Source organism: Mauremys reevesii, linkage group 4 (assembly GCF_016161935.1).
Source record: "Mauremys reevesii isolate NIE-2019 linkage group 4, ASM1616193v1, whole genome shotgun sequence".
NCBI lineage: Eukaryota > Metazoa > Chordata > Testudines > Geoemydidae > Mauremys > Mauremys reevesii.
The window spans coordinates 141,614,297-141,633,477 of record NC_052626.1 but is presented as its reverse complement, the minus strand read 5'-3'; the positions used below and the strand labels follow the sequence as shown (position 1 = coordinate 141,633,477).

Genomic DNA, 19,181 nt, shown 5'->3' with positions numbered 1-19,181 from the left:
CATCAGAAGTACCTAGTGATCAGGGGCCAGATTTTAAATGGGCTGAAATGTCCAGCCATGGGCGAGTCATGGCACAACTCTAGCACCTGAAGCCAGGAGCTGTCCTCAGGCATGTAGAGATGATCCCCACAATAAAACGGGTCGTGTTGTAGATGAAACTTTGGGGATTCTGGCAGATTGAGGCCACAAACTGGTCACTTGGAAGCAAGGGATGGCAAGTGGTCATCACGTGAGCGTGAGGCTCCCACACACAAAAGTGGGACGGTTTAATGACAGTGGTGGAAGCTTCCTGCTCCATTTCATACTCCTCATCCTTGTGTGGCAAGGCATTGCCATCCCGTTCTTAGTCCCTGGACAGTACGTAACAAGTCAGATTGGGAGAGAAAAAGAGCCCAGCAATTCTGATGGTTGAGTTGTTGCATTTCTCCAACTTCTTTTGCTCGGCTCAGACGTGGACAGAGCTGTATGCCTCCTTGAGGAGGTGCCTCCATTCCTCAAAGGCAGCTCAGCCAGCCAGCAGTTCTTTGTCTCACATCATAGTTTCTCTCAGTGGGCATCAGTTTCAGAGAGAAAAAGGTGCAGGGATTTGCATTTCTCAGGTTTCGCATCAAGTTGACTTTGGCAAAGCCACCTGAAAACAGTGCGCACTGGGTGGTCATGGAATTCCTGAGTCTCTGAAAAAGCGAGACTATCATCTAAGTAGATGATCATGAGTTGGTTGAGGATGTCTCTGAAAACATCATTCATGAAATGCTGGAAGGAAGTGGGACCAAATGGCATGACCAAATAGTCAAAATGGCCATATCTGGTTCAAAATGCCATTCATTCTGTCATCCAGCAGTGGCTGAGGAGCATGAGTACCAGCCTACAGGCAGACTGTTAAGAGGCAGGGCACAAACCACAACCCGTCTGGGAGTTCGAGACTTAGATTTTACCATCAAGTGTGAATGTCTCAGGCACTATAACAGCCTTAACATGGGTATTCTGCTCTATCTTGCCACCTAGGTAAGCTTGCCTGACAGATGGGCCTTTACGCACAAAATCACAACAGTCTTCAGGTGACTCCCAGCCCAAAGGACCAGTCACGTACCCCAGCTCAACAGCACTTTAGATCTCACACCAAAGACAACGCTTGTAGCCAATCCTTGGGACCCTTCATTTTCAGTTTTTATTCTAATTTTTCCTGAGGATTTATCAGTGTTTGTTACCACCACAACAAAAACAGGTGAAAATCAGTGCAAAAAAACTATTAATTTTTCTGGGTAAATATCAGGGTTTATTTTGGTGGACAGAAAGACAGGGGGGAAAGTAGTCTGTAGATTAATGCTTTGAATTCCATTCAGCAGTGTGGTTTGCTGCAGAACTAAAATAGCATTCAAAACACAATGCCACCTCTGAGTTTAAGAAAACAATATCTCTCTAATCCCCAAATAAAACTTTTCATGTGAATAAACAGTTTACTGCTGTAGACTTAGAACTATTAGTCTTTAAATATTAACGTTTAATAATTGGGCCACACAATTGGCAGCACATACACGCAACTTCATCCTTTTCTCGGTTCTTTTTTTTTTTTAACTTTCGACTAGTTCCTTGTGTTCTGAAACATATTCTGATACAGATTTTTGTTTTCTTCACATTTTAGTGGGTCAGATCTTTAAACCGTTATCTAAGAGCTTGACACGTGTACGAGGTGTGCGTGAGATTCATCAGTACGTCAGGATGCAAACACACTTCAGAGCTTGCGTGTGTGCCTCTTTGTTTATTTTATCTTCTAGACCAACACAGAGCCTTACTTCAGCAGGCAGCCTTGCATATACACACGGACTAATGTATTAGCGTAATACTATAGCTCATGCCATATATTGTATTTTCCTAATCAAACTAGTTATTTTGTATATATTTGAATGATACAAAAGTAGAGTGAAAATCAGAAAAAAACTGAATAATTCTATTTTTGAAACCTGAGAATTTTTCAATAAAAATCAGTTTAAACTGAAAACGAAGGGTCTTACCAATCCTAAAATAAAGTATCTGAAGATTTATTAACTAGGCAAAGGAAATAGTTATTTAGAAGGTTAAAGCAGGTAACTGTACACACAAATGTGTTCCTGTCTTAAGTTTCAAAAGGTAATAGAAGCTCTGCTATAATAAGCAAGCTCTGTGCCCTTAGGGCTAATCCAGGCCAACCACTGGGGATCTTTTGCTTATGCTTAGTAAGTCCCGCTCCTCAGACTCCAAGCAGAGGATACAGTTCCTCCTTGTTAGGGCTTTTTATTCCTTTCCCCTTCTGCTGAGTTGCAAATTCAGCTGCCTGTCTCTTCTTTGGGGGGGGGGGGCAGTAAGGGGGCCAATCAACAAAGTCTTTTGTTCTCTGATATTCCACAACAGTTCATCTGGTGTTGATGGGACTTCTTTTGTTGGGCGAGAGAGAACACCTCCTGTGGCAAGCTAGTATTTCACACTTGGTAATGCTTCTCGTCTGTCTGGTGAGTTAAAGTTACAGAGCAAACATTTGTTACCTTACATGGTGTCAAGGATCCGGGTAGCCGTGTTAGTCTGTTTCCACAAAAACAAGGAGTCCGGTGGCACCTTAAGGACTAACAGATTTATTTGTGCATAAGCTTTTGTGCGTAAAAAACCTCACTTCTTGGTTTTTTACCCATGAAAGTTTATGCCCAAATAAATCTGTTAGTCTTTAAGGTGCCACAGGACTCCTTGTTGTATTTGTTACCTTGTAACATAGGATACAGATATTAGATTAGATTAGCGCATGCAGCAACACATTTTTATAACTCTAATACCTACTTTAACAATATTAGCACATGGGTGAGCCAGACTGGTTCCAGCTACATATTTGCCAGCGTTCAGTTGAGATCTAAGGGCCTTGGCATGAGCTGGCCAATGGTCTGTCAGCATCACACATTCCCTTGCTGGATTCTGACAGGTTGTATGCCCCACACCAGTCTAGCTTTGTGAAGACCTGACTGAGAATCTTTCCAGTTTATTTATGAAAAGGGGCATCAGTCGCAGACTGTGATCTCGTTAAAGGTTCAATATAAGGGAGGGAGCCATCCTTCTTAGCCACAAAGAAGACGTGCTGCCACTCGGGAAGTCAAGGGACAATGAACCTCTTCCCCAGATTTTCCTCAAGGTACTCCTGGAGGGCCTGCAGCTGGGGTGCAGATAAGGTGTAAATGCACCCAAAAGGAACTCCTGTTCCTGGTTGAAGGTCAATTGTGCAATCATCAAGTGTGCTGAGGAAGTAGAGCGTCTGCCTTCTGTTTGTCAAATACCGCGGCATATTCTATGTACTCGGCAGGAATCCCGGGCACTGCCAATGAAACTTTGGTTGGCAGTTCTGGATCCTTCGAGGGCTGGAGCATGCCACAGAATGTGACTAGCCATTCACTAGAGTTGGAAAGCATGCTCATCGGCACTGCAGGGAATAGAAAAGTAAAGATCGCAAGTGCCAGCTAACTTGGGGTTTATGGGCAACGAGCCAGAGGACACCAAGGACGACCGGTGAATGCAAAGCGCAGATGACCCTGAACTGGAAGATCTCAGTGACTGCCAATGCTGATGCCCTCCAGGTGGGTTGTTTGATGCATGATGGGACCTTAAGATAGGAATGACCCATCTATAACCTCAACAAGCTCGGGGAAGACCTTGCAGAGGTCGGGAATTCGAGGCTCCATAAAGTCCTGGTCCATAAAATTGCCAGAAGTGTCCAAGCTGACCAAGGCCCCTCGGTGGATGTCTGGCATGGCACATGCTGAAGAGGCAGATGCAGCGGGGTGGCATGCTGCTTAGGGGATGCCAAGATAGGCAGCAGCACGATTCAGCATGGGGAATAGCGGAGCACTGACTCAACCCTAGCTTCCCTACTGGGGCTGGGTTCTAGCATTTCCTGGACCTTGGCTAGGCACTCTGACGAAATGTGCCCAGGCACCCCCTGTGATGTGTCATTCCATATTCTTTATGAACATATGCATATATGAATATGGCATAACTGAGACATACTTTATGCAAGATGGCTCACGTGAGATATCTTTGGGAAGGTTATGATTTACTGAATGCACTTATCCAATTTGTATGCCTGTATCATTTCTGTATCTGAAGTTTGGAATATTGACTAGATACTTGTATGTCAACTATGGGTGACGCCCACTGCTAACACTTCAGGTACAACAATGGAAAAGTCAGACAGGGCAGATGGCCCATCAACAGGGACAATAGAGTGTGAAAAGCTTGGTCGTCCTGTGGATGCTCCACACTGTCACTGACTCACGGATGCTGTGATCCTACAGAGTCAGGTGGTCTTGTCACCTGATACTAAAACATTATCTGGGACTTCTGGGAACTTTCCACTATAAGGGAAGGGGGGGTTCACGTTTGGGAAACAAAGGATTCCCACCTTATGTAAATCCTATTTAAGGGTGAGGAGGAAGGCAAACAGGACTCCTCCTCTCCATGGCCTGGCTGCCCAAGAAGAAAGACTGCAAAAGGGAAGGTAAGAGAGGAGTCCAGACTGAGATGGGGTCCAGTCTGAAAAGGAACAGAACTGGAACTCTGAGCCACAGAAACTTTGCAACCTGCCTGCAACAATATCTAGGGTCAGAAATACTATTTGTAACCAATTCCTTTAGCGAAACTAGCTTAGTTTATCTGTTTGGTTTCATTTGCTTAGTAACCTGCTTTGTTCTGTTTGTTGCCCTTTTTACCACTTAAAATCTGCCTTTTATAGTTAATACAATTTGGTTTATTATTAAACCCAGTTTCTGTAAGTTCTAGCGGGCGGGCGGGCGGGGGGGGGGAACTGTGCACACCTCTCTCCACATTGAGGGAGGGGGCAAATTTCATACTATATCTTTGGGTCTGCGCTCCAAGGGAGGTGGACATCTGAGTGCTGGAGCAAGTCCCTGAAGCTGAGTCTTCCCAGAGCTGAGCAGCAGCTGGGTGTGGCCCTGCCTGCGTGTGTGTTAGAGGTTTTAAGAGCCTGGCTCAGCAAGACAAGTTAAAGAGGGGAGGGAGGGCTCAGTGGTTTGAGCATTGGCCTGCTAAACCCAGGCTTGTGAGCTCAAATCCTTGAGGGGGCCCTTTAGGAAACTGGGGTAAAAGTCTGTCTGAGATGTGGTCCTACCTTGAGCAGGGGGTTGGACTAGACGCCCTCCTGAGGTCCCTTCCAACCCTAATATTCCATGATTGAAAGGGGGCTCACGCTAGCAGAACAGGTAGACTTAGTGCAGGGGTAGGCAAACTTGTTGGCCCTGGGGCCACATCAGATACAGAAATTGTATGGAGGGCCGGGTAGGGAGGGCTGGGGGTGGCTATGCCTCCCCAAACAGCGAGGCGTGGCCTGGCCCCAATCCAACCCCCACTGCTCCCCACCCCTGACTGCCCCCCTTGACTCCCAAATCCTACCCAAATACCCCTGCTCTCTGCCCCCTCACCATCCTCCCAGGACACTCACCCCCTATCCAATCCCCCCTGCTCCCCACCCCTGACTGCCCCTGGAACCCCACCCCACCCACTCCTGCTCTCCCCACCCCACATTATGTGTGAGGTGGGAGAAAGGGGAGGGCTCAGTCCCTTCCTTGTGTGTTTCCCCTGCTTGTCTGGCTGCTCTCCCTGGCAGTCGGGCAGGGCTCGCTCCCTGTCTGGGCTTGGCTGCTGGGGACAGGGGCCAAGCACGCTGGGGGTGGAGGGGGACCTGGCTTGCTCTGCCCCTGTCCCCGGCAGCAGGGCCCAGGCCCCTTGACCGCCCCCTGCAACCTCTCCCCCAGAACTCCCCCTGCTCCCTGCCCCGACAGCGCCACCCTGGAGCACCAGGTCTGGCGGCGCTATAGCCGGGCCGCCCGGCCGGAGCTGCAGCCACGCTGCCCAGGCGCTGGGGGACTGTGACTGCGAGGGAGGTGGGAGGGAGGGGAGCAGAAGGGGAGGGGCCAGTGGCTAGACTCCGCCCTGCTCACCGGGCTGCCGGGGAGTTGGGTTGGCTCCTCCACAAGCCTGTCCTGACCCCGCTCCCTGGCAGGAGCTCGGGGGCCAGAGGGAAGGGTCCTGCGGACCGGATGTGGCCCGCGAGCCATCGTTTGCCCCCCTCTGACTTGGTGATATCTCAGAACATCAGGTGGCTTCCTAAGGGGTCCAACCCCCTCCCCCCCCCATACAAGCACAACCCCAATACCTGACGACAGTTCTTTTCAGCAGTGGAAAGGTGGGTCAGGATTTGGTCAACTTGCATTGGTTCAGGATCTGGTAGGACAACTGGGACTGCAGGAGATGGGAGCGTTCTGGGCAGCGGGGGTCAGGTGGCCTGTTGCTTTTCTTGAGCTTGCTCCATTGGTCGACCATCAATCTGGATGCAAAGCCCAATTAAAGCTGCTAGACTAGGCGGAGGTTCCACCTGTGCTAATTCATCTTTGGCAGAATTGTGGAGTGCCTGCCTAAAGTGGTGTCACGGCACAGCCTCATTCCAGTGAGTGTCTGTGGCCAGACACTGGCATTCTGCTGCGACGGACCCGACCCTCTGCCAGAGGGCGTGGAGAGCAGCTTCTGCTGTCCATTCTCCATTAGGGTCCATGGAGACGCCCACCCCAGCCCGTACAAAGCTCCCGCAGTGTTCAAGGAGAGGACTGCTCCCTTCCAGGAAAGGGGACACCCATGTCAGGGCCTCTCCTCGAAGCAGACTGAGAACTAATCCCACTTGGAATTGAGCTGTGAGGTCCAACTGGCCACAACATGAACTGGAGACGACATTGGTTAAGGAACCCATGACATTTGGCACAATCCCCCTCCAACTTACTGGGTAGGGGCAACTCGGGCTCACGGAAAATGGATGCAAGAGTTGTGGGGACAGAAGACACTGCCTGGGCTTGAACCTGGGCCCGGAGGGCCCATTCTGGTCATGCAGCAAGGCAACTTGAGCCTGCAGTTCCTGCAGGACTCCAACAACGTCTGCAAAGGTGGGGTGAACTCCTGCTGGGGCCATTCTGGACAGAAGCTCCGTGCTGTGTGGCAAAGCCCCTGCTACCTTCTAGCAAACTGTCACATGCCCAGGTGTAGGTGGTGAGACCAAGGGGTCGGAGAAGGAGTCTGGCCTAGTGGTTGGAGCAGAATCAGAGGGCAGAAGCGGAGTCGTGGCCAGGGGACAAGCCATTAGTCAGAGCCAGGGGGCAGGAGTCCAAAGGGAAGAGCTGTTGTGGAGCTTGCAACGAGTGGGGCAAGGGCCAGCAGGAAGCGGGTCTGGCACAGCTGGGAACATGGAATGCATTGAGCAGCCGCTGTGCTGCTGGAGCTACAGGGGTTCATTGGTGACCTGATGGCCCTTCAGTTCAATCAGGGAGCACAGTCAGTCACTTAGGGTTATTGAACCAAACAAGCTCATTAGGTTGCTAGGCAACTGAGTTCCTGAAACCCCTGCCCCAAGCCCAGCACCCCTCCTCAGCATCAAAGCCCCCTGCCATGAGCACAGTACCCCCCTCATCCCCTCCTCTGCCCCACTCTGGGAAGGGTAGTCTGTGTCCCCCTGCAGATCCTCACTCTGCCCTCCTTCTCCCAGACCCCCAGAGGCAGAGTGGTGGAGGCACTGGGTCAGGCGCTGCTGGCACCGCCTGCCCGACGCCCTTTTGACATTGCACTGCTTGGCAGGGGCTCAGACAGTAGCACAATGTGAAAAGAGCCCAGGACGGCGGCGTGGTGGTGGTGGGGATCTGCCGTACCTCTCGTCCCCTCTCACCTCCTCCTCAGCAGCTAGGAAATCACCCCTTCCCACCCACCCCCGCAGGGCTGGGGGCCATGGGCTGAGGGGGTCTGGGCTAGATAGGGCCCCTCACAGGGGCAGGACATGGTATTGAGGCGTCCTGGGCCATGGAGGGATCACAGGTGCAGGAAGGAGCAAGTCTCCATTTTCATGGCTCTTCGTACGTTCTTCTACTGGGGCTTTTCGGGAGCGAGGCCTCAGGAACCAGAGCTGGAAAAGAGAAGGAAGCCTGGGTCATTGGCCCTAGCACCAGAACCCCACAGCCTGGCCAACCCCTCTGTGTGCCCCAGAGCTGGAACCCCCAAACACCCCCCCATGTACCCCAGAGCCGGAACCCCCAAATACCCCCAAATACCCCCCATGTACCCCAGAGCCGGAACCCCCAAACACCCCCCATGTACCCCAGAGCCGGAACCCCAAACACCCCCCATGTACCCCAGAGCCGGAACCCTCTACTCCCACCGGCATCTCTGTGTGCCCAAGTGCCAGAACCCCCTCTCCCTGTCAGCACCTTTGTCTGCCCCAGAGCTGGAACCTCCTATCCCCCCGCTGGCCCTTCTGTGTGCTCAAGAGCCAACCCCCACATGTGCCCCAAAGCCAGAAACCCTCCCCTACTCCTGTGTGCTCCACAGCTGGAAATCCCCCATCCCCACCCCTCTGTGTGCCCCAGAGCCAGAAACCCTCCCCCAACACACACCCACACCCCTCTGCATGCTCCAGCCTGTGGGGAAGAGGTGCTCAGTCCCAGGGTCTGTTCAGTCCTAGACCACTCTGTTAAGATACAAGTCCCACTCCCTATTCCCCAGAGCCAGCCAGTCCCCTCACCCTGAGGCTGGATCAGAGCCAGCGTCCCCTAGAGGGGAAAGGATCCATATCCCATTCCCGACCCTTGAGCCAGCCATTCCCCTGCCTGAGGCTGGATCGGAAGCACTGCCACTGGAGGGGAAAGGCCCCGTGTCCCATTCCTCCTCCCCAAATAATCTAATCCTCAAAATTGATGCTATTCAGTGGTGATCACTAATAGAAACATTCATTACCAATCTAAATACACTGGGCAGCATCTCCTCTTCAAGGAGCTTCATCCCAGCCCTCAACAAGACTGAAAAATCCATCCCAGCCCTCACCAAGACGGGAAACCAAGAATATCTGCACATCAGCATCATTATTACAGCAAATCTATGGAGCAGCAGCCCCGAATTACCAGCACTTGTGTATTTCTTGTCTCCTACTCCCTCTAGTGCCCCTTCCCTGACACTGCATGCTGAACATTACAATGGAGCAAGGAGTCCGGTGGCACCTTAAAGACTAACAGATTTATTTGGGCATAAGCTTTTGTAGGTAAAAAAACCTCACTTCTTCAGATGCATGGAGTGAACATTACAGATGCAGGCATTATATAATGACACATGACGAGAAGGGAGTTACCTCACAAGTGGAGAACCAGTGTTGACGGTGCCAATTCGATCAGGGTGGATGTGGTCCACTCCCAGTAATAGATGAGGAGGTGTCACTTCCAGGAGAGGCAAAGATGCTTTTGTAATGAGCCAGCCACTCCCAGTCCCTATTCAAGCCCAAATTAATGGTGTTAAATTTGCAAATGAATTTTAGTTCTGTTGTTTCTCTTTGAAGTCTGTTTCTGAAGGTTTTTTTGTTCAAGTATAGCTACTTTTAAATCTGTTATAGACTATCCAGGAAGACTGAAGTGTTCTCCTACTGGCTTTTGTATGATAACAAAAGTAGGCTTCCAGATCACCGCAGAACTGTATCGTGTTCGTGGGGGTGGTGGGGCAGAGAGTTCCCGAGATAGGACAGACTCTTCCTCCAAGCTAAATGTGTGGTTGGATAGATTAACAATATTGTTGGATGAACTGAGGGTACCACTGCTGTAGCCCCCTGTGCCATGTAGGAGTTTAGATAGTTTACTATCAGAGAGGTAGCCGTGTTAGTCTGGTTCTGTAAAAGCAGCAAAGAATCCTGTGGCACCTTATAGACTAACAGACGTTTTGCAGCATGAGCTTTCATGGGTGAATGTCCACTTCGTCGGATGCAAGAGATAGTTTACTGTCCTTTTTCCTCTGTAGAGAAGTGAAGTGTGCGTTGTAAATGGCTTGTCTCGTGTTTGTAAAGTCCAGCCACGTGGAATTACAATGGATATATTACAAGGGAGCAAGGCTTTGTGGCAATGATCAAATCTTGTTTCGATTCAAAATGCTAAAAATCTGTCTACATATTTAAATTCGCAAGCTACAAAACGCCTCCTAATCGCATAGCAGTTGGCTGTGTTCAACTCTGAGTATTTTGGTTTATCTGTTTGATGTGGGGGAGGGGGTAAAGCTTCAAATTCCCTAATCTTTGACCCACTTCAGTTTCCCTGAAAACAGTTTCAAAACAAGGGATTTCCCCTCATTCTCTTTTCCTGACCTTCTACGATCATTTTCACTGCCAGGTTCTGAAGAACCTTCTGAGCAATTTGTTTGGATCCGTTTTTATATCGTTCTTTTCATTCGCTGCTCAACAAACCCCAGGATTTTTGGAGAGAAGGAATTTCTCTCAGATAAACAAGAGTGTTCAAAAATCACAAAGGGATCTGAAAAAAAGAAGAGCAAAGAACAACCCCTCCCCTCCATACACATGCGCGCGCGCACACACACACACTTTAAACCACATTCGTTTCAGCCAGCCCCTTTCCCTTCTAAGCACGGGCAATGTCAATGTTCCCCCTGGAGACAGAACCTAATTATCCATTTTCTAACTGTAATTAACATCCAGATCCATTCCTAGCGGCAAACAGTCCTGCCTCACCTAGAGGGATAAACAAGGGGACTTATTGGTCTACTTATGGCTTTTCTACATGGGGAAATTTACCAGTGTTGCTATAAGAACACAAGAACGGCCATACTGGGTTAGTCCAGTGGTCCATCTAACCCAGCATCCGGTCTTCTGACAGTGGCCCATGCCAGATGCTTCAGAGGGAACTAACAGAACAGGGCAATTTTGAGTGACCTGTCGTCCAGTCCCAGAGTCTGGCAGTCAGAGGTTTAGGGACATCTGTATAATTATCCCATTATAGCCCCCCATGGTGACACACTCATTTGGACTAATAGTGTGGGGGTAGGCACAGCTCAGTGGTTTGAGCATTGGGTTTAGTAGGCCAAGGTTGCGAGTTCAACCCTTGAGGGGCCCATTTAGGGATCTGGGGTAAAAATCTGCCTGGGGATTGCTCCTGCTTTGAGCAGAGGGTTGGACTAGATGACCTCCTGAGGTCCCTTCCAACCCTGATGTTCTATGGCCTTTTTCCAGTTTAGCTCATATCCCTTTGGAAGGGACCTAAGAGCATCCCCATAGGGAGTTATACCAGTATAATTAACCATTGAACCAATCTACCAAGGCTCATGGTGGATTCTCCATTACTGACAATTTTTTTAACTGAGACAGGATGTTTTCCTAGAAGACCAGCTCTCATTCAAATGGGAATTATTGCAGAGAAGTCCTATGGCCTGTGCTGTACAAGGGGACAGAGTAGATGGTCCTAGAGATTCCTCCTGCCTGACTCTATGATCTATAGCAGTGTAATTATACCAGTACAGTAATGCCAGTTCCTCTCCCCATGTAGACAGGCCCTTTCAGCCCTGATTCCTCCCATCCACCCTCACCCTCAAAAGTCTCACCCATTGTTGAGGGACCCCTTGCCAGCAACTGAAAAAAAAGTTGATGTCACCAATTTGCTCCTTCCCAAAGGTGAGATTTGTTGACAAATCTGCTGTTTCAAGGAAAGGGAGCCGTGGGGTCCCACCTACACACCGTGTGTCACTGAATTCCCCTTCTGGTGTCAATCAGCACAGCTCTGTTGTAGTAAATAGTGCCTTGCTGATTGACACCAGCTGGGGAGCTGACTCACTCTCTGGGCCCTGTTTGTTGGCTAGTGCGGTACAGGCACCTGCCTCGCTCAGGTAATAAAGAAAATGATATTTTATATCAATTGACCGAGCGCCTCTTCCATGAGATGCCAGTGGTTGCAACTCCCACCCCGTGGGGTTAAGCCTTTGGAGGCAGCACTGCCACTAATAGCACCTTCCAGCCAAGGAACTTAACATGCTTGAGTGAATTTAGACTCACAATCCTGTATGGAGGGGGCATCGTTTTAAAGGTGGGGAAACCGAGGCACAGAAAGGCCTTGCCTGAGGTCACACTGGGAGTTGGAGCAAGACAAGAACCCATGCCTCAGCCTGTACTTTAACCATCCTTTCCTCCCGCGAGACCCTCTCCTGGGTATTTTCTAACAGCCACCTCCCTCTGGCCATTTCCATTCAGATCTGCTGGATTTGGGAGGGGAAAACAGGAGAAAGTCACTGCAAAACCTTAACAAGCACCTTTACGGGTAAGCTGAGAGCCATCTCACCATCCCTTGCTCCAGGGGCCCAATGGATTGGGATTTCACATCCTGGAATAGGTTGAGTAGGCAACAGGAAATGGTGTGTCCCACAATGAAATTGACCAGCATCCCCTGGAACTGACGAAAGGGCAAGACTAAGGGGATTGGTGGGACGCAGTATCCAGTGCTATCTTTGGTCTCCTGGGGGTCAGATTTCCCAAGTTATTTAGGCACTGTAGCAAGACGGCCTGGCCTCCCTCGAAGATTGATGGCGAGGGACGGCCGCTGCCTGCCCTCTGGTGAAGGGTGAGGCAGGAAAAAGCAGCATAGAAGGTGGGCCCCACAGCTCAGCTGGGTGGGAGTCACCAAGGGAGACGGACGCACCCTGCCTGCTGCTGCAGCCCGCAGAGCGCCCCTGCCGTACTGGGGACCGGACAGAGCTCCCCGAGCCGCCGGCCAGCTGAGCCACCAACGAGTTGCTGGGGCTGGGGGGGTCTGAAGAGGTTAGGTCTGCCCAGACCACGCTCAGGGGATGGGAAGCTACATGAGATAGGAGCCTAAAGCAAGCTCTGTGTCCTTTTCTCTAACCGCTTTGCTCCTACTGTTAAAGTAAACAACCCTTTGGTGGGAAGCCTCCTCCCAGTCCTTAGACACCACTGGGCACAGCCTTGCGAGGGGAAGAAGCTGGGTGCTGAACCCAGTCGGACCTGCTGGGGAAGCACGGTTGATCCACAGGCAGTTGTAGCCCAGAGGCGGGTCTAAGACTGGGAGACTCATTGGATTCCACCCCAGAGAGGTAACGACATGAGGCTTGGGACCAGAGAGGGGGCACTCAGAGAAACCAGCTGGGGGCCAACCCTCTCCGCCTCTCCTGGTCCATGATCAGACCTCAGAGCCTGGCTGTGAGTCTCCTCGGCAGACCCTCAAGCCCGCTGCTGCATTTCTTTAAAATCTTCAGCAAACACAGGCCCACATGCACCATTGCAAACCTGTGGGGGGGTGGGGTTGGCTGCCAATCACCTCCAGGGAATGAGGCTTCCTGGAAGCTGGCTCCCAGGCTCCGCAGTGATTGGGATGCCCTCCTGCTCCTGAGGTCAGTGACCTGCTGGTGGGGCTGGACTGTGTGCTCAGATATGGAGTAAGTGGCATTTGGGAAACAGAACCAAACACCACGGCATGCGGGGGAGGGGGAAAGGACAACCGTGTTTGTTTAACAATCAGATTTATCCCAGGTCACAGAAACAGGCAAGGGCGGCTCTAGACATTTCGCCGCCCCAAGCACGGCGGCATGCCGCGGGGGGCGCTCTGCCGGTCGCCGGTCCCGCGGCTCCGGTGGACCTCCCGCAGGCGTGCCTGCAAAGAGTCTGCTGGTCCCGCAGCTCCACTGAAGCTGCAGAACCAGCGGACCCTCCGCAGGCATGCCTGCGGGAGGTCCACTGGAGCCGCGGGACCAGCAGACCCTCCGCAGGCATGCCGCCAAAGGCGGCCTGCCTGCCGCCCTCCCAGCAACCGGCAGAGCGCCCCCCGCGGCATGCCGCCCCAAGCACGCGCTTGGCGTGCTGGGGCCTGGAGCCGCCCCTGGAAACAGGCCAGGGATGAAAAGGATCTATTAGGTCATGAGCTCCTAGGTCCACTCCCCTCCCTGTCCTGCCACAACAGACACACTCCAAAGTCCCCATAGCAGTGCCTGCAACTCATGCTCCTGGGAGAACATCATGGCGGTTTTCTTTCAATCCCTCAATTTCTGGGCTGCAGGGAATCACTGTCGCTCTGTTGGCTTCAGTGCATTCCTGCTCAGGATCTGGTGTCTTGGCTTGTGGGAATAATAATCATCATTAATAACCCCCCCCACACACACACACACACACACACACAGGCAGAGTGTCGCTCTGTGTCGCTGGGGTAGTGGCTGGAGTAAGTACAGAGCTTTATGAGTTCTCAGAAAAGGGCAGACCAAGCCAAGAAGTCCTCACAGAAATTCACAGGCATGTTCCTATAACCCTCCACATTCAGCCTGTTTGTCACAGATAAGATCTCCACTTGGAATGCTGTCTGAGGCCAGCAGAGAACGGCACTAGGGGAAAATCTTAACAAATAAACCAGAAAATAGCAGTTGTTCCAGATGGGAACATTTGGAGGTTAACACAGAGCCTCTGATCTCACAAGTGACCCTGGTTTCAGAGCTGGCCTGCGGCTTAGATGATCACTCAGTGGCACGTGCGTTCAAAGTGCTCACTAGCACACACCGGCGCTAGGCTCAGATTGAGGAGAGAATGCTAGCTGCTGAGTTAGGGTGGGAGCCTTTTCATAAATATAAGGCAGACGTCAAACCCTGAACCATTGGAAGCTGTACTGCAGGGTCAAGTTCATCCAGGGTCCCGGGCAGCTTCCAACACCCATTGGTCCTAGTTTTCTAAACAATAATGGATCAAGCCGCAGCTACCGCCATGACTGAATTTAGATCAACGAACCACTGGCGCAGCAGCACTCCTCTGGGGCATGGCAGATCACACAACCTGGGCCACAATGCTTAAGAACCAGGCCCAAAACATTCTCTGGTGGTAGCAAGAATTTCCAAAGACCAGGTGAATCCAGAGTCTCTGTCTTTTAGGAAACGCTGCAAACTTTCCTCTTCAACAATGCCTTGCAGCCAAGATCCAATGGCCGGAAGTTTAAGCCAAACAAATTCCGACTGGAAATAATGCACACATTTTTAGTAGAGGGGAAATTAATCATTGGAACAACTTACCAAGGGTCATGGGGGATTCTCCACCCCTGGCAATTTTTCAATCAAGACGGGATGTTTTCCTAAAAGATCACCTCTAGTTCAAACAGGAATTAATTCAGGGAAGTTCACTGGCCTGTGTTATACTAGATCAGACTAGGTAATCTCAATGGTCCCTTCTGGCTCTGCAACCTATGAACTGTAAGAATGACATTCACAGCACAGATACCCCCTTCTATCCCTACCAACCACAGTGAAAATTAATAAAAAAAACTTTTAAAAAACCCAAACTCCAACCATCAAAAACAACCCCCTGCCCCAAACAAAGTTTTGACACTGTGAAGTACCAGAAATTCCATGAAAATCATCAGGGGCTGTGATACTGTTATTGATTTTACGTGGAAGGCGCCCAGATACATCAGCGATGGACAGCAGGATAAAACTGACAGAGACCGGCAGGCTGTGCAAGGCAGCACCGCAGCTTCAGAAAGGGATTGGAAAATTGTGACAAGTACCTGTCAGGCGCGGTAAGGGAAGCTTCCTTTAGCAGAGATGTTCGCAATGCTGAAGGAAGAGGCAAATCAAGTCAACGTGCCCCAGGTGCCACCCGTTTCCCAAATCAATCAAGTTCAAACGGAGAAAATGATCCAATTTTACAGCAGGTGGCAAGAGCACTTCTAGGTGAGCGGACAAGCAAAACCGCCCAGCCACTTCCATGCATCAAAACGCAGTGGGACCACAGAGATGAAAGAGCTGCATAGGATGGAGCTCCCTATAGAGAGCGCTGTGTTATATCACATCACACATGAGGCCAATTGTGCACTGGGGAGAAAATTCCCTCCTGACCCCTACAGGCGATCAGCTGAAGGCCTGAAGCATGAGATTAGATTACAGTTGTTCTCTTAGTGCACAACTACAGTGAAACTGGGAGATCCCAAAAAGAAAGGGACCATCAGGTCACAAAGCATGATCCCTTGGTGACGCCTACACCAGGAGCAGATCCATCTAGGTGGAAACGAGGAGGATGCTGGCTCAGCGGACACTCAGAACACTACTGACACTGGGGATGAGAAATAGCAGGAGCAATGAGCAGAGGCTCTAGGTGCCGGCTCCAGCTCGGCAGCGAAGGAAGAAGCAGTAGCCGTGTGACCAGGACGCAATGGAGATTCGTTAGGAGCTGCACAGAGGAAGCCCCTGGTAGCACAGGGCAATTCATATTGGTCCCACAGAAGCCAGGAACTATGCTACATGTGTTTGAGTGCCACCTACTGGCAATGTACCTATTTACTATGTACAGATATACAGCCACAGAGCTCTCTTGTAACAAGGCTCAGAGGCGTTTGCTACTGACAGACATCCTGTACCGTGACCTCCACCCTAGGTGGCTCTCTAGGGAAGGGAAGAGAGTAATGGACAACACCCCCTGCCTCACACCATGGGGGATTTAATCATGGTCAAGGCTGCTAGGAGAGTGCCAGCCCCGTTTCAGGGACTACAGGCAGCGATGAGCTACTCAGGCTGGGGAGCACACGGCAGCTGGGTCAAAGGATTCCCTCCCGCAGTGAGCTCCCAGCCCTGGTCCTGCGCAGTCTGGAATCCCTGCTCAGGCAGTTTACAAAGCCCCAGAGGGAGCTGCTGGGACGAGGGAGGCAGAGGCAGGGGGTTCGCAGGCTAGGAGAGGTATCTCTTCACTCCTGTGGAGTTTACAAGCCCTGAATGAGTCCTGAGCTGTCTGTCTAGAAGCTCCAGGAAGCACTCACAGAGCCAGCCAGCCAGTCACTTTAGGGACAGGGGCAGGTTGAGGTGGGGCAGAAGCCAGCCTGTCCCGGATGTCAGCTAGAGCAATCCCCTATGCCAAGGGCTGGGAGAAGGGCCCTTGGGCCAGCTCCACACTCCCCAGGGACACCTCCCAGGCAGGGGGGATTCTCAGGGGCAGTTTCTACCCACCATAAGACCCTTTATGCTGCCGGAACAGGGCAACATCTGCCAGTGGGGCTTAGGTCCGAGTCCTCACAAGCCTAAGACTCCTGCAGCAGTGAACCCCAGCTCTGATTTCCCCTGCTGTCTCACCCCATAGCCCCCTTTTCCCATGCACCCCTTTGGCAGCCAGCTGACTGGGCGGTGGGGAAGTTAGGGTGGGCTTAGGTGAGGGGGGGGGAGGGGGTTATGCTTGGCACAGCCAGTACAGTGTTACTGATCGTGGGTGACCGGGGAGGAGAGACAGGTGTGGAGGTGAGGGGATGGGACTGGCAGATGTAGCGATGGGGGAGCAGGGTGCGGTGTGGGGTGACAGGCACAGAGGTGGGGGTTGGGGAAGGGCAACTGTAGAGGTAGGGTGCTGAGTGACAGGGGTAGGTGGGGAAGGGGGACTTTGTGGGGTACAAGAGACAGCAGAGGGATCCCAACGCCCCTCCTGCCCAGTGCTCTCACACCCCCACTCAAAGGGATGGGATGACGAGCCCCATGACTCTCCTCCTCTCCCCACAACACATAAAGAGCCCCTGGCCCATTTTAAAACACACCCACCCTGTCCCCATGCAAACCAGAACCCTCAACCTCTGCATGATCCCCCCACCCCCAAACGAAAAGAAGGAGGGATGAGGTCAGGAAGGCAAAGAGGGGGAGTAGGGGAGGAGGGAGAAAGAAGGGGCAGGGATACGGGGGTAGGGAAGGGAGGGAGAGGTAGGATTGCAGGAAGCTGGGGCCAGGGAAGCAGGCGGGCAGGGATATGGGGGTAGGGAAGAGAGGGCAGCAAGGTTACAGGGATGGGGCTGAGGGGGGACAGGGCTGCAGGCAGGGGCGGGGCATAGGCAGGGGTGGCAGCGGGGGCCCGGGATGCAGGGGATGGCAGCAGGGGGCAGGGCTGCAGGCAGGCTGCAAGCAGGGCAAGGCTGCAGGGGCAAAGGCAGGGGGTGGCAGCGGGGGCCAGGGCTGCAGGGGCTGGCAGCGGGGGCCAGGGATGCAGGGGATGGCAGCGGGGGGCAGGGCTGCAGGCAGGGGCAGGACTCAGGGGCAAAGGCAGGGTGATGGGGCAGAGCGGGTGGCAGCGGGGGGCAGGGCTCAGGGGCAAAGGCAGGGTGATGGGGCAGAGCGGGTGGCAGCGGGGGGCAGGGCTGCAGACCGGGGCAGGGATGCAGGGGGTGGCAGCGGGGGGCAGGGCTGCAGGCAGGGGCAGGGCTCAGAGGCAAAGGCAGGGTGATGGGGCAGAGCGGGGGGCAGGGCTCAGGGGCAAAGGCAGGGGGTCCCCCCGCCCAACGATGCCGGCTCCCCGCCCCGCGCCGGCCCGTACCTCGCTCTCTCCATCCCGGGCTCCGCGCTCCTTGCTCACCCCAGCGAGCAGCCGAGGTGAAACTTTCGCCCCGAGCCCCCCGGGAAGGCAGCGCCCCTCCCCCTCCTTCCGCTGCCGTCCATCTTGAATACTTGGGATTCCTGACTGGAGGCTGCGGGATTCCGCTCCTATTGGCCGCCCCGGGCCCTCCGGGAACAGCAGCCACCTCCCCATTGGCCACCCTCCTGCCCCATAGCTGGGCCCCCAACCCCTGCGCTGAGCCCATCCCCCCTGCCAAAGAGATTCCCACCAGCGCCCACTGTGGGAATCGGGGCCACCCACAGCTCAGCCCCCCTCCACCCCCTGTGGGGTTCGGTTCAGAGACGTCCCGGCTCCCTGACCCATGTCCCGGGTCCGATTCTCCCTGGCTTGCACCTGGGATGAATCTTGCCCCTGGCAAAAGGCCCTTTGCCCATGGTGGGTTGGTGACCTGCCCCACTCTGGTCTGGGGAGCCCAGGAGTCCAGGCCAAGGCAGGACCCGGGTGGGTTTTGGGGTTCACTGTCAGTTTAGAAAGATTGTGAGGGAAATTTCGTATCAGCTCCAAGCGGATCCGGACATTTTGGCCAATAAAAAGGGGGAAAAGTTTTGGGCCAAACGAGACCTTTTGTTTCCACAAAATCGAAAAGTTTCATTTCAATTTCAGCAGCTTTAAAACATTTTTGATTTTTAAAAGAAGTAGAATCACAGAACTAAATTCAAGTGAGAGGATGCCTTGGAACCGAACCTGATACAAGACCCCTGAAACCAAAGAGTGTGTTTCTTCCACAGGGTTAACAGAGAGGTGATGTAGCCTAGTGGGTAGGGCTGTGGATTGTGATTCAGAAGATTGGATTGGGTTCTATTCCTGGCAGCCAGGTGATCTGTAGCAGCTCATTTCTCCACTCTATGACTGTGTTTCCTTTGTCGATTTAACTTATAAACACATCAGGGCCATGGCTGCACTGGTGGGCTGAGAGCATCACACAGCATTGCGGGATGGACAGACGAGACACCCC

General features: G+C 52.5%; 1 long non-coding RNA gene across 1 annotated transcript; it reads right to left on the bottom strand.

Annotated features, from left to right (window-relative positions):
* Positions 1-2,679: 2,679 nt before the first annotated feature.
* Positions 2,680-18,247, bottom strand: LOC120403677. Its single transcript, XR_005597657.1, has 3 exons — positions 18,146-18,247; positions 6,185-7,969; positions 2,680-3,436 (listed from the first exon to the last, which is right to left on the bottom strand). It is a non-coding gene; the product is annotated as an uncharacterized LOC120403677 (long non-coding RNA).
* Positions 18,248-19,181: the final 934 nt, after the last annotated feature.